Below are 14,230 nucleotides of genomic sequence, written 5' to 3'. Positions count from 1 at the left end.
TGTTAATGTGTTATTGTTCTGCTCTGCCCCTGCGAGGGCGTATTTTGAGCTTGTTATATTCTTAAAAACAAAACTTTCTTTATAAAAATATTGAAACAGAAAAAAGCTAACCACAAAGCCACAGTGCTTGCCATTAACTAGAATATTAATGACCAGAAGCCAATCAAGGATGTTACTAACATTGTGGTCAGAGACATGTAAGAAGTGAGGTCATATTGATGTACCCAAGAAGTTAAAGTGTAATTATTTTTTTATATAGAGTAGGGAAGGTGCAAACCCCAATCAACTTATATTTTACATTTTGACCAGCTGAAGAGACTGCCTTTCACTTCCTACCCTGGACATAAAACAGGAAATCTCTCTAAAGTAAACAGAATGTCAACTTAGAGAGTTGTTTTACCAACAGGTGTCCTCATTGGATAATTTTCCCTTGCCTATTGCTCCAAATCCAACTCGGAATGTTTAGGTTTTCCATCTATTTCTGTCTCTGTGAAAATGGTCACCAGGTCAAATAGACCAAATCTCAACGGAGACACTGACATCAATAAAATTTTGACAAAGGGTCTAATCCTCCCCTACTTTATCCAATGCTAAAAAAGAAACAATTCCTTTTACATATATTTTAGTGCAGCTATTCCCAACTGTTTTACTCTGGAGTATCTCTTGAAAAAAGTTTAATATCCCAGGGAACCCTTAAAATAATTTGCTGATTCTCAGCAATCCTTGAGTAGTTGATATGACACTAAATAAGTGTAGCTGTAGCAATAAATAATACATTTTTCCTGTCATGCATGATTACACAGGCATGGTATCATAATTAAATGACTCTATTTCCTATAACTTATTATCTCTGCTGTTTCCCGAAAAGCTCTGTCTAGGAAAGTTGAGTTGGATATGTAAAGAATCCTCAAAAATTTAGAGATTTCTATTCATATAACCAACTCAAACCAAAATAACAATTTTACTGGACAGAAAGTTAATGGAAAAAAAGAGTCAATTATGATAGCAGGCCTTTCTAATCTTGATACATTGACAGAGCTCAGGAAACGGCACATATAAGGAATTACTTCAATAATCACAATTTATGCACTTATGTAGTAAACAGGAGAAGTCCTTCTGTCCTGAGCTGCTGCCTCTTTGTTCAAGGCTCATTTCATCTCATGTTGCTATCATAATACACAGATGCTGTACACAACACAATGAAAAAGAATGCCCAAACAACAGGTAAAGTGAATTTGACAGCAGTAATATAGAAATCAGTTGTAGGAGTGCAGAGATCTTTTAAATCAAAGTTTAAGGTTTAGATGGTTGGTGAATCAGATCAGGTGTAGGAAAAAGCTCAGAGAAAGGAAGCAGCGGAAGAGATGTTTTGGATATGTACAAGCAGTGAAAAAAAGAGTAATCTGTGAAATCATTGGTATACTTGAAAACCAAGTAGGAAATACAAGAAAGTGCTAGATTGTTTAGAACCATATGCCAGAACTTGGACTGTGAATTTTGGGAGCCAGTGCAGAGAGGTGCATGAGTGTCATTCACAGACTGAAAATCGGTCAGACTTTTTAGTGAAAGTGGAAAAACATGAAGGCAAAAAGGTGTTTCTAAGTGTATTTTTTTAATTGTCTAATTATTGAAGGGGTGGTCTCATTATTACTAGTGATGAGCTAAGGTTTGGGCTATCACATGATAGCAAACTTATGGCAGCTTCATCTTCAGCTGCAGGTAGGAAAGGGATAAGAATGCTGGTGACACCATTGACCTAGTATGGCTTCATGGCCTTATTTGGTCAATGGCTTTGCCCAAATATGGCTACGATTAGGCCTCTATCATGTGACAGGTTCCCCTGGGTTTGGCGTGAACTTTAGTTCATCACTGGTTGCTACCAACAGTACAGCAGTTGAATGTTGAAACTTTCCTTCTTTTGGGTAGAAGACCACAGATCAGGGTATCTTAACGGTCAAGGTAGGATATATCTCAAAACCAGTAAGGAGGTGGTCAGAGGAAATGATTTGACTGCCTGGCATACCATTTTACCAATTTAAATTGCTTTTAAAAATAAAAATGAATAGGATGGATATTTGTGGTTTGCATAAATACAGACAACAATTTTAAAATATACAAGATGTTTTTATTATGTTCTACTCATAATAAAAATAGAGCACTAAAGATTTTTTAGATCACCATTATCATATACATCATGGAAAAATTCTGCAAATGCAGTGTTTCTGGAGCAAAGTCCCTTTTGTCAAGGATGCATATGTAGTTCAGATAATGGCACATACAGCAGGTAAAATAAGTATTGAGCATGTCACCATTTTTCTCAGTAAATATATTTCTAAAGGTGCTATAGACTTGAAATTTCACCACATGTCGTTAACAACCTATGCAATCCATACATACTAAAACCCTGAAACAAATAAAGTTCACAAATTTAGTTGTGCATTTTAAAATGGAATGACACAGGGAAGAAGTATTGAATACGCTAATTGAAATTTATTTAATACTCCGTACGAAATCCTTTGTTGGTAATGACAGCTTTAAAATGCCTCCTGTATGGAGAAATTAGTCGCATGCATTCCTCAGTTGTGATTTTGACCCATTCTTCCACACATTTTTCAAATCATGAAGGTTCTGTGGGCCTCTTCTATGAACTCTGATCTTTTAGTTCTTTCCATAGATTTTCTATTGGATTCAAGTCAGATGATTGGCTGGGCCATGCTAGCAGCTTTATTTTCTTTCTTTGAAACCAACTGAGAATTTCCTTGGCTTTTTGTTTGGGATCATTGTCTTGCTGAAATGTCCACCCTTGTTTCATCTCCATCATCCTGGTATGATGGCAGCAGATTTTTATCAAGAATGTCTTGGTACATTTTTCCATTCATCCTTTCTTCAGTGATACAATGTTTGCCAGTACTGAATGCTGAAGAACAGCCCCACACCATGATGTTCCCACTTCCAAACTTCACTGTTGGCATGGTGTTTTTTAGGTGATGTGCAGTGCTATTTGACCTCCAAAAATGGTGTGCATTATGGTATCCAGAGTGTTAAATTTTGGTCTCATCTGATCAGACTATATTCTCGCAGTATTTCACAGGCTTGTCTAAATGTTGTGCGGCAAACTTTAAACGAGCTTCAACATGCTTTTTCTTCAGCAATGGAGTCTTACATAGTGAGTGTGTATATAGGCCATGGCGGTTGAGTTCATTACTTATTGTTTTCTTTGAAACAATTGTACCTGCTAATTTCAGGTCTTTCTGAAGCTCTCCACAAGTGGCTCTTGGACAACTCTGTTGATAATTCTTTTCATTCCTCTGTCAGAAATCTTGCGAGGAGCACCTGGTTATGGCTGGTTTATGGTGAAATGATGTTCTTCCACTTTCGAATTATGGACCCAACAGTGCTCACTGGAACAATCAGAAGTTTGGAAATCCTTCTGTAACCAATACCAACAGTATGTTTTGCAACATTAAGGTTGCAAAGGTCTTCAGAGAGCTCTTTGCTTTTTGCGTGACACCTTGGTAATGAGGCACCTTTTTCATAGGCCATCAGTTGACACTGAACCAGCTGATATTAATTTGCACAGACAAGGGGCAGGATTGCTTTCTAATTACTGATAGATTTCAGCTGGTGTCTTGACTTTCCATGCCCTTTTGCATCTCCCTTTCTTCATATGTCCAATACTTTTTCCCTGTGTCATTAAATTTTATTACATATAACTTAATTTCTGAATTTATTTGTTTTGGTTTCTTTGTATGTATGGATTGCATGGGTTGTTACTGACATGTAGTAAAAATTTCATGTAAAAAGCACCATTAGAAATATTATTACTGAGAAAAATGGTGGCGTGTTCAATACTTATTTTACCCGCTGTATCTTGATTTATATACTTGTTAAGAAACATCAATCAACTGTTAAAATGCCTAAAAGACTCACTTGCAGGGCTAAATCACCAGGATCGAAGAGTGACTGCAGAAAACCGATAAGTAACCATGGTGAAATTATCTGTATGGATAGGTATATGGTCTCCCAAGGTGTAAAGCCACTCAAAACACTGATGCAAAGTTTGTCGATTAAAACTTACATGTGTCCCCACTTAGGGACCACTCTGTCTACCACTGCTGCCCCCAGGAAGAGAGCATGCTGGTGTCCTCCTTTTTTTTCCCCCCCACTGAGTGCCATGCCACGTAGACCGGAAATTGGGCTGGGCACATTCACGAGTATCAAGATCTCCTTCTCCTTTTGGCATTGATGTATGATCCTATCCATGGTTCATCGCAAAATAGCGTGCTACTAGAAAGCACAAATGTTCATCTTTGATATCATGAATGTCACCATACATTCTTCTACACAATTCCCTTTTCACCTTTCCTATATAATGGCATTGAAAACCATACACTTTTTTCATTAAGAGAAAAAGGTATTTTAAAGTACAACGAAAGGTGAAAATTAAAAAATTACATACATGCAGGCCACTTACTGAAGAAGGGACATGGCATGTATCTTCTGCAATAAAACACACTTACCTGCCTGTTTACAATTTTCTTCAGAAAATACACTGAACTGCACATTTGCAGATCAATGTATCATCATGGCACAACCAAAAACCCCATACCTGGAGAAAATTCATTAAAAATCATAAATGGCACTACAGGACTATAAAAAAGAGGAAACAAAGGTGCCAAACATCTGTTGTACTTAATACAGCATGCATGAGGAGAGTTGGAAGGGGAGTTGGAACGTTTTCAATTAGGGCTCATTTAGACGAGCTTACGTAATTTCCTACACATGATCTTGCTACCAGAAGCTGGCAGCAAAATCCTGTGTTTAACCCTGTATGCATGTAAACTCCATGTTGGTGTACAGAGATAGACCTGCCTTTGTACACTGTGTAGCAGGTGACATGTTTGCCACTGCTACCCCATTCCTTCCCCACCTATCACTGGTTGTTAAGGATGCCGTTGGTTTCACAGCTGACAGCCTCTTAGCAACCAGTGATGCTGACAGTGGGCGGTGCCTAATGGAGAAGCAGAGACACTAGTTTCCCATCTGATCCGCTCTCACCTTGTGATTGACAGCAGGCAGTGAGCAGATTGTAAGGGCCAAGGATCTGCCCATTGCCTGCTGTCAGTCACAAGAGGAGTAGACCTGATGGGGTCCAGTGTCTCTGCATCCCAAATCAGCAAACCGAGGATGACAAATATGGGTCCAAAAGTTTTAATGAACGATTACATAGTTACAGCAAGGCAATGTTTCGGAGTCTCACAGGACCCCTTCATCAGGCATGTGTCGTCACATGCCTGATGAAGGAGTCCTGCGAGACTCCGAAACATCACCTTGCTGTAACTGTGATCGTTCATTAAAATTTCTGGATCCCTATTGGTGATCCTCGGTGTGCTGGTGGCATTCTTCCTTACTGATTCTCTTTGGTTCCAGCCGATGGTCGCTGCTGCACCCACTTATACACACAGCCATTTTTAACGCAGGAATGTGTGCATTTGGATTGTTCTCTTGAATCCCAAATCAGGCTCTTCCCCCGAGCTTTAAAACTCATCGGCTGCTGAGCTGTATGTATGCACATAAACTTGGATCACTTTTCTGAGGAATTTGACAGGTAGTGAAGAGGTGATATGTCGCCTTCTCCATGCCTGTTTTAACCCCTTAAATGCAGCATCACCATATCACAACCGAGTGCAATGCACACAGTTGCAGTGCAGGTGCAGCACGGCCCCATTCACCTGGGGTATACTTCTGGCAACAGCATGTACACAACCCTGGTTGCTGCCTCTGCAGCTAAAAGGGGAGCCAAGGGGGTAGTGAAAACACTGGGGGTTTACCGTTGCCCAACCTCATGTGTGAGCAAGCCCTTGGTTCACATCAGTGTATTGCCACGTATAGAGCAGCCTATTCATTTCAATGGGATGCCCTTTTTTGAAATTGTGCCTCACCAAAAATGTACTGTTTGCCAATATGTGGGGGTTTCATTAAGAATTAATGGCACCCTAGCACATCTTCTAAGGAACAGCATGTTTGTCTGTGTGCCAGGAACACATGCGATTTTGTGCACGTTTCTCAACTCACAGTAATTTTTAAAAAAAATGGCGCTGTGTATTTCCAAGTAATCCAGAAGTGATGTCAGATCATCGCTTCAGGTTTCCTATTTAATGGAGTGGAACAAACCTGATCCGGTCTTTGTTTGGTTCAGTAATCAGCCAACGGCAGTACCGTCTAGTCGATTGGGACTCCCGATGGGATGGGAGATCCCATCAAAGCAGCGGGGGGCACAACCCCTCCCGCTGGTTGTTTTAGCAATCGAGCAGCTAGATAGCTTCTCCGATTGCTATTACGGGAAAGGCGATCGTCTGCACTCAAAAACGGTAACGGGATGATGCTTGTAGCTGCAGGCATCATTTCATTACAATCACTTGAAGACCGGTGACGTACCAGGTACGTGACTGGTCAACAAGTGGAATAAAATGGTTGTAAAGCTCAGACATGAAATATGACCAAAGCATATGCCTCTGCAGTGTGCACTTGTCTATATCTAGAACACCAAGTGTAATTTCTGTAATGTCTGCACTCGTTCCTCTGCTATCTGCAGTCACTTCTGACAAGTTTCCCGACACCCACAGGAAAAAAAGTGACAGAGGAAGGACCTCCAGCAGTTTGAAAGCCTCAGATCTATTTCTGTGGGTGGATATGTGTCTCTTCCCTGCAATCAGCTCTCCTCCCCTCGCTGAGCTCTGCAATGTGTAATTTCATTTCTCCGCCCCTTTTTTTCTAACATCTCAGACAAGCTTTATAAATTCTGGGTCTTGAATGTGTGTAAAAGAGAGAGGGCTGCAGATAAACAGGTTGAACATATGTAGGAGGATTTGTTTCATTTCACCTAAGGCGAGTCACTTCACTGGGTTTACAAGAGCTTTAAAGTGTTAGCTAGAGTTTGACTTTATTGCTTAGTCAAGAACATCTAAATCTGCCAGTGCATCTAACAACACCCTCTCTCCAGATTGACAATGCTGCACTCCAAAAGTGTCTCTGTTGCTCCTCCAATGAAGTGGAGACTCCCTATGACAGGAAGTGTGTTACTGGCCAGATCATCATGTAAAAATAAGGCGCGCCCCCCCCCCCCCAAAAAAAAAAAAAAAAAAACAAACTAGTGCAGACACCACACATAACCACTTGCTGCAATGTACTACAGACAAACCGCCCACACAGGCAAAGTGAAGTACCCGTACATTGCCTGCCTGCTTCCAAGTTTGGGGGTATGCAACCCCCTTGCCGGCACACGCTGTGATTGTACACAGAAGGAGTCTGTCAGCAAGTACCGGACAATTATTTACAGCCAGGACCTGCTGATTGGCTGTGTACAATCAAAACAGGGCTCTGTACAGAGGGAAGGATCTCTTTGTTTCTCATCTCTGCAAAGCCGAAAGAGATCATTTGTAAAAAGCAGCACACTTTACACATAGAAAACATTGTTAGGCACACATTTATCCCCTTGATTGCCCCTGATGTTAACCCCGTCCCACCCAGTGTACAGTGATAGTGTATAGTATTGCCACTGATCACTGTATTACTGTTGCTGGTAATTTCAGTGGCAGTTAGTCAGTTTCACCTCCAGCGTCATTTAGTGTCAGATTGCTGCCCCATTATTGCTGATCACCGCTGGCGCCGTTAGTATAAAGAAAAGAATCCAGTAAAAAAAAAAAAATATATATATATATAGTGAAGGAAATAAGTATTTGATCCCCTGTTGTTTGCCCACTCACAAAGAAATGATCAGTCTAAAAATCGAATGGTAGGTGTATTGTAACACTGAGAGACAGAATAGCAACAAAAAATTCAAAAGAAATGCATGTCTAACAAATTATGCACTGATTTGCATGTTCATGAGGGAAATAAGTATTTGATCCCCTATCATTCAGCAGGATTTCTGGCTACCAGATGTCTTTCATACAGGTAACAAGCTGAGATTAGAAGCAGTCTCTTAAAGGGAGTGCTGCTAATCTCATTTTGTTACCTGTATAAAAGACACCTGTCCACAGGAGCAATCAAACAATGAGATACCAAACTCTCCACCATGGCAAAGACCAAAGAGCTCTCCAAGGATGTCAGGGACAAGATTGTAGACCTACACAAGGCTGGACTGGGCTACCAAACTATAGCCAAGCAGCTTGGTGAGAATGTGACAACAGTTGGTGCAATCATTCGCAAATGTAAGAAACACAAAACAACTGTCAGTCTCCCTAGGTCTAGTGCACCATGCAATATTTCACCTCCTGGAGTGTCAATGATCACGAGAACAGTGAGGAATCATCTCAGAACAACACGTGAGGATCTTGTGAATGATCACCAGGCAGCTGGGATCACAGTCACCAAGAACACAATTGGTAACTCACTATGCCGACAAGGATTGAAATCCTGCAGTGCCCACAAGGTCCCTCTGCTCAAGAAAGCACATGTCCAGGCCCGTCTGACATTTGCTACTGAATATCTGAATGATGCAGAGGAGGACTGGTTGAAACTGTTGTGGTCAGATGAGACCAAAATCGAGCTCTTTGGCATCAACTCAACTCGCCATGTTTGAAGGAGGAGGAATGCTGCCTATGACCCCAAGAACACCATCGCAACTGTCAAACATGGTGGTGGAAACATTCTGCTTTGGGGGTGTTTTTCTGCTAAGGGGACAGGACAACTGCACCGCATCAAAGGGACGATGGGTGGGGAAATGTACCATCAAATCTTGGGTGAGAACCTTCTTCCTTCAGCCAGGGCATGGAAAATGGGTCGTGGATGGGTGTTCCAGCATGACAATGACCCAAAACACCATTCGATTTTTAGACTGATCATTTCTTTGTGAGTGGGCAAACATTCAAGATCAGCAGGGGATCAAATACTTATTTACTTCACTGTGTATATATATATATATATATATATGTGTGTGTGTGTGTGTGTGTGTGTGTGTATACATATATATATATATATATATTTATACCGTAATTTGTAGGCACTATAACTTTCTTGAAAACCGATCAATATACAGTTATTGAGATTTTTTTTTTTTTATCAAATACATGTAGTAGAATACATTTTGGCCAAAATTTATGAGGACGTTTGATCTTTTTTTAATGGATATATTTTGTAGCATATAAAGTAGGTCAGTGCTAAACTGCAAAAAATTGACTGGCCGAGGGGAGTGTAAAATATTCCAGAGCTTTAGTGGTTAAGGATTGGTAAGCTGCAATACATAACATTTTTGTTTTGGGGTTTAATTCCAAGTTACAAGCATTTGAGGATAGGCCCTCTCTAATCATGACATAGCTATAAGTTAGTATTTGAGGCTAGGTTCTCAATGATTATAACATAGCATTAAGTTAGCATTTGAGGCTAAGTCTTCTCCAGTTATTGCCTTTTCTGGTTAGAGTACACATGGAAGAAATCCCTTCAGCACCCAGCTGCAAAACAGCAAACTTATCTAATTAAAAGCTGCTTGTACTATAATAGAGGCAGGAGTCTCCAATGCATACATTTGCAAGTATATGTAGAAGCCACCTGCCACTATCAAGGAGCTTCTGCTAAGTTGATCCTAGCACTAAGCAGTGAGATTACCAACAGTAGATCATATATACAAATATACACATGAACTGAGAGCCAAACTTACCCAGAGGTCACCCCAGCTGTCCTGGGGTACTACAACCCTTGAAAGGCTCAGACCAGCTCTAAAGCAGCTGCAGGCCTCCCATGGGTGCATCCTTAAATTATCGCACAAAAAGAATGAAGAAAGGCAAGCTGCTCAATCAATTTATGAACAGCAAAAGGTGCTAGAAAAAGGGAGGGACAAATTGGCCAAATGCACACTAAATGCACACAAAAACAGGATTTCCCTGCAGTCAGCTGTCCGTCAGCAAATAAGATCTAATTAAAAGCTGCTTCTTAATTCACAGTAAAAGCAGACAAATTGGACACAACACACAAGTTCTGAAAAGTCGTGTGCATTGTGTGGAAGGTAATGACCAGAACAGACCTCACTCAACATGCAAATCAAAAGAAGCTGATTCATTAAGCATATGGAGGACTGCACCACCTGCTGGCTGTACGCTGACATGTGCTTGCTCTTCAGTTCTGCAGCACGCTGACGCATTTACATTTTTACCACAGGCTGTGCAGATGTGATCTACTGTATTCATATGTCATTTAGCTCGGGGGGGTTCATTCTTATTGTCCAGCGAGGTCTAAAACTGGGCAGTGTGCATCAGTAGCTTAGCTGTTGCCCACCGTACTAGACGCTGAATTATTACTCATTTTATTCTTTTTCTTTGTGCTCACTGTCCCTTTATGGTGACCAGGGGTGTGGTGTGCTGCTAGAGTCAGCACTCTGGTTTTATTAGAATAGCATTCAGTCCACTTCTGTTATTTGGAATGGCAAGGAAAGTCTTGCCAGTAGCATGTTATATAAATAAGACAAGTTACAGGCAAATGGGAGAGTCCTGTAAATGTTCCCGTGCTATAACTGGAGCTGCGGTTAGTGGTAATAATAGAAGATCAACTTTGCAGACCAGCAACATCCTAACTTGATGCACAGCAGAGGTCCTTTAAGGTTCATGGGCATTAGCTATGCTGGCCACTTTATTTGTTCTTTTGAACCATGTGAGAATCACATCTGCCCACTCACAGGTTGCCATTTTTTTTACGATAAATAGGACATGCTTTGTTCAATTTGCTACAGCATCTGTTAAAGCCTCTTGTGGGTATGGGCAGGTGTTGTCCTCACACAGTTCACCAGAATGAGGTGCTGTAAGGTCACAGCAGAGGTATCTTAGCAAAAGTATCTGTGGCTAAAAACCCCTTTAGATGCTGAAAAGAAGGAAGGCGGTAGCACTGCCAACCACCCCTAGAAATGTACGTTAGAATATGAATGGTTGTCACAATCATCATGCCTTTATCCTTTGAGGTTCGTAAATTTCCCATTTTGTATAACTTGTAAATACAAGTCCCTTTGTTCCTGGGTGCATCTTGTCTTGCTCCTGTGCATACTGATTGCCCTGTGATTGTGTTTTCACTAAATAGCCCAGATTGCATGGAAGCAAACAGAAATCAAATAGTTTAAATCAGTCTTTCTCAGGCTTTTTTTTTTATCATGGAGGAACCCTTAAAATAACTTCCAGGTCTCTGGGAACCCCTGCTAATAATTAATACATGGTATGAACCATAAATTATTGTATAAGAATAAATAAAGGGGATAAGGAATGTGGCGTGCTTAGTGTATTTAAAATTCCAGGGCTACTATAAAGGCTACTTCTTTTTTTTAAATCAGGGAAACAGTTTATTGAAGAACGGCAAAGTATTTCAGAGTAAAAAAAGTAGCCATACAAATCCAGACATTACATCTTGACTTGATGCATTCAAACAGTGGTCATGCACAGAATCGTAATGATACAGCAAAACATTGACTCATGAATACAGCAATACAGTCTAAAAGTGCAGTCGGTAGACTAAGGTTCAAACAAAAAAACAGGAAGAAAACAGTACAAGTATTACACTATCAAGCTGTTGAATACCAGGTCTATTTTGAGTCCCAGAGTACTTAACCAGCCATCCCACACCTTTATTGCAGTGGGACAGAGACATCAATTGACGGGGAGATTTTGGCTAAATCGGGTTTGTAGTTCTGGGAAGGGAATTAAATGACCCTCACTAAAAATGTGTTGCATACGTGTTGACAAATAATGTCCAGAAAAATGCAGATTGTGAAAATTGTTTTTCCTTGCATTGGTAGTCCTTTGAAAAGTGCGACCTTACATTACTGGTTAGTGAAATGTTGGTCAGTGGAGAAGGGCACTGTTAAATTGGTGGTCAGTGGGGTAAAGACCACCTTATGCAGGTCCCCCCTACACTGGTGATCAGTGAAAAGAATGCTCCATACATTGGTGGTCAGTGGGAAGAATGTCCTCTTACAGAGAGTTGAGATATCTTTGTGATCCATGGTTACGTATCCTAGAGGCAGAAATTGTTAGTTGCTGCAAGAACCTCTTGCAACCTCTAGAAGAACCTAGGGTTCTGCAGCAGTTGACCAGACTAAATCCTACATTTTTTAAGAAATTGGCTTGCCAGGGGTTAGAAGTTGGTTACGGTTGGATAAGAGCTGGGATTCAAACAGAATTGTTGAGCACACAAAATGTTAAAACCATTTAATCCTTTTTTGTGCAGGTGCACAACAAACTGAGAGTTCAGACTTCAGATGCATTCATGTGGTGTTAAAATTTTGTGATGTCAAAAGGTCCTACCTTATTCCATTTGTTTCCTGGGGGATGGGGAAAGTGGAAAGAACAAATGGCTGCGCTTTAGGAAGGAAATAACCAAGGGTAACGGCCATCACAAATTGAGTAGTTTAGAATGCATTTTTCAATCCCACTTGTCCAACTCATAAATGTCACTTGTGGAGCTGTTCAAATGGAAAATACGAGTGGGAACCTTATTTCTGACACCACTTGCAGGCAGTATTCAAAGTGGAAGAAAAGCCTAACTATTCTCTGTGTACCAGGCTTAAAACTAACTACTATTAAAAATCCTCCCCCCTTCTACCTATCCTGCATACCCTGTGTAAAAGAAAAAAAGATCTGTTTACTAACCTATTTTGAACATGCTTCAGTTCAGTCATATGACCCTGCAGCTCCAACTTCCCTGTGTCAGTGAGCAGCTGCTGCAGGGGAGAGAAGGGAGCACTGACCGTGGCTGAACCATGGAAGCCTATAGGTCATACCCCACAGCTCCTAAAATTCACACCTATTGTCAAGTGCACCATTACGTGGGTAGCTGGAGCTGCAGGATCATGTGACTAGACTAAGAAAAGGTAAGGTCATAGATTTTTTTTTTTTGTACACAGGGTATGCAGGATAGGTGGGAAGAGAAGGGTGGGAACATTTTTAATAATAGCTAGTTGTACATCTGTTGCACATTAGCGGGCTAAACAAAAAAAAAAACTGACAGATCACTGTACTAACACATGCGATCTCCCCCCACTGTGCTATTGTGTTCTGACAGGAGGACTGCCTTTCCCCCCCACCAGGAAACACCGGTCAACATTTGCAGCCATTGGCTGCCAGTGCCAGTCGGATGCTGGTTTTTCAGCATGCCCATTTGACAGCAGCCGGTTGTGAGAGTACACACAGGCTGAAAGTCGGCCAGTTCCTGCCAAACTGACTGTTTTCAGCCATATGTGCCAGGCTTTAGGGGTTACTACTACTTTAAAATCCAGCAATGGCTCTTTTCTTTAGTTTGTAGGGTTTGTGGAAGAGTTCTAGATTGGACCTGAATCAAGGCCTCAGCAAAGTATTTTCCTAGGAACAGTGGTTACCTGGGCACAATCAAGAGTATTAGATCATCAGAAAAAATAAACGTGTGCCCTTTCAGGCACCTGCATTTATGGAATTTGCATGCCTCAAAGATTTGCTTTAAGGTTGTTAAAAGAATCCTGTGCAGAGCAAAATACGAGTTCTGTCATTCCCGACTTCCTTTTAAAACAACTAGTTGCTTGGCTGTCCCTGGCTTCCAAACTTTGTTATTGAACCAAAACAAGTATGCAGCAAGTAAAGTTAACACTCCTGATTTGCATGCTTATTTCTTGGTCAGTATCATGAAAAGCGAGCATATTAAGGCAGCAATGAAGTTTGTTTTTTAATGCAAGATGGGGGTAAGAAGCATGCTGTTGCTCACCTGGTTCCTGGAGAAGAACAAAGCCTAGTTCACACCTATGTATTTTTTAGTGCGTTTTGCAGAAACGCACTACAGTCCATTTAACACGGTTTCCTATGAGACACGTTCACAGCTATGCGGTTTCAGCCGCTGCTTTTTTGGAAAAGGTCACGGACTTTGTTCTGCAGCAGATTGTGTTTTTGGTACAATAGACTTTATTGGAACCACACCAAAAACACAAGTGTTGAGTTCTTGATGCATTTTGAATTTTTTGAGGCCAATAGGAAAGAATTGAGTGCGGCTTTACACTCTCTGGCACTCCAGTCAGATGAATGCACAAACATTTTCAAAGTTTCTGTAACTTTGAAAAGGTTCCTGCACTAACTTAATGCGACTTTGAGTGCTAGAGAGTGTAAAGTAAGTGTACAATCCAAACGCACACGTTCCTGCGTTAAAAATGGCTGTGTGTATAAGTGAGTGCTGCAGCGACCGTCGGCTGTACCGAACAGAATCAGCAAGGGAAAATGTCACCAGCACACCG

The 14,230-nt window shown here is 41.0% G+C and overlaps 1 protein-coding gene across 3 annotated transcripts in view; it reads left to right on the top strand.

The window, feature by feature from the left end:
* IFT80 (intraflagellar transport 80) overlaps positions 1-14,230 on the top strand; it is a 201,043-nt gene that overhangs the window by 159,477 nt on the left and 27,336 nt on the right. The window lies entirely within an intron of this gene.

Source organism: Staurois parvus, unplaced genomic scaffold (assembly GCF_062004578.1).
Source record: "Staurois parvus isolate SC_StPar_1 unplaced genomic scaffold, SC_StPar_1.0 ptg000155l, whole genome shotgun sequence".
Taxonomy (NCBI): Eukaryota; Metazoa; Chordata; class Amphibia; order Anura; family Ranidae; genus Staurois; species Staurois parvus.
Note: the sequence above shows the minus strand (reverse complement) of the source record. Positions and strands in the feature narration are given on the sequence as shown.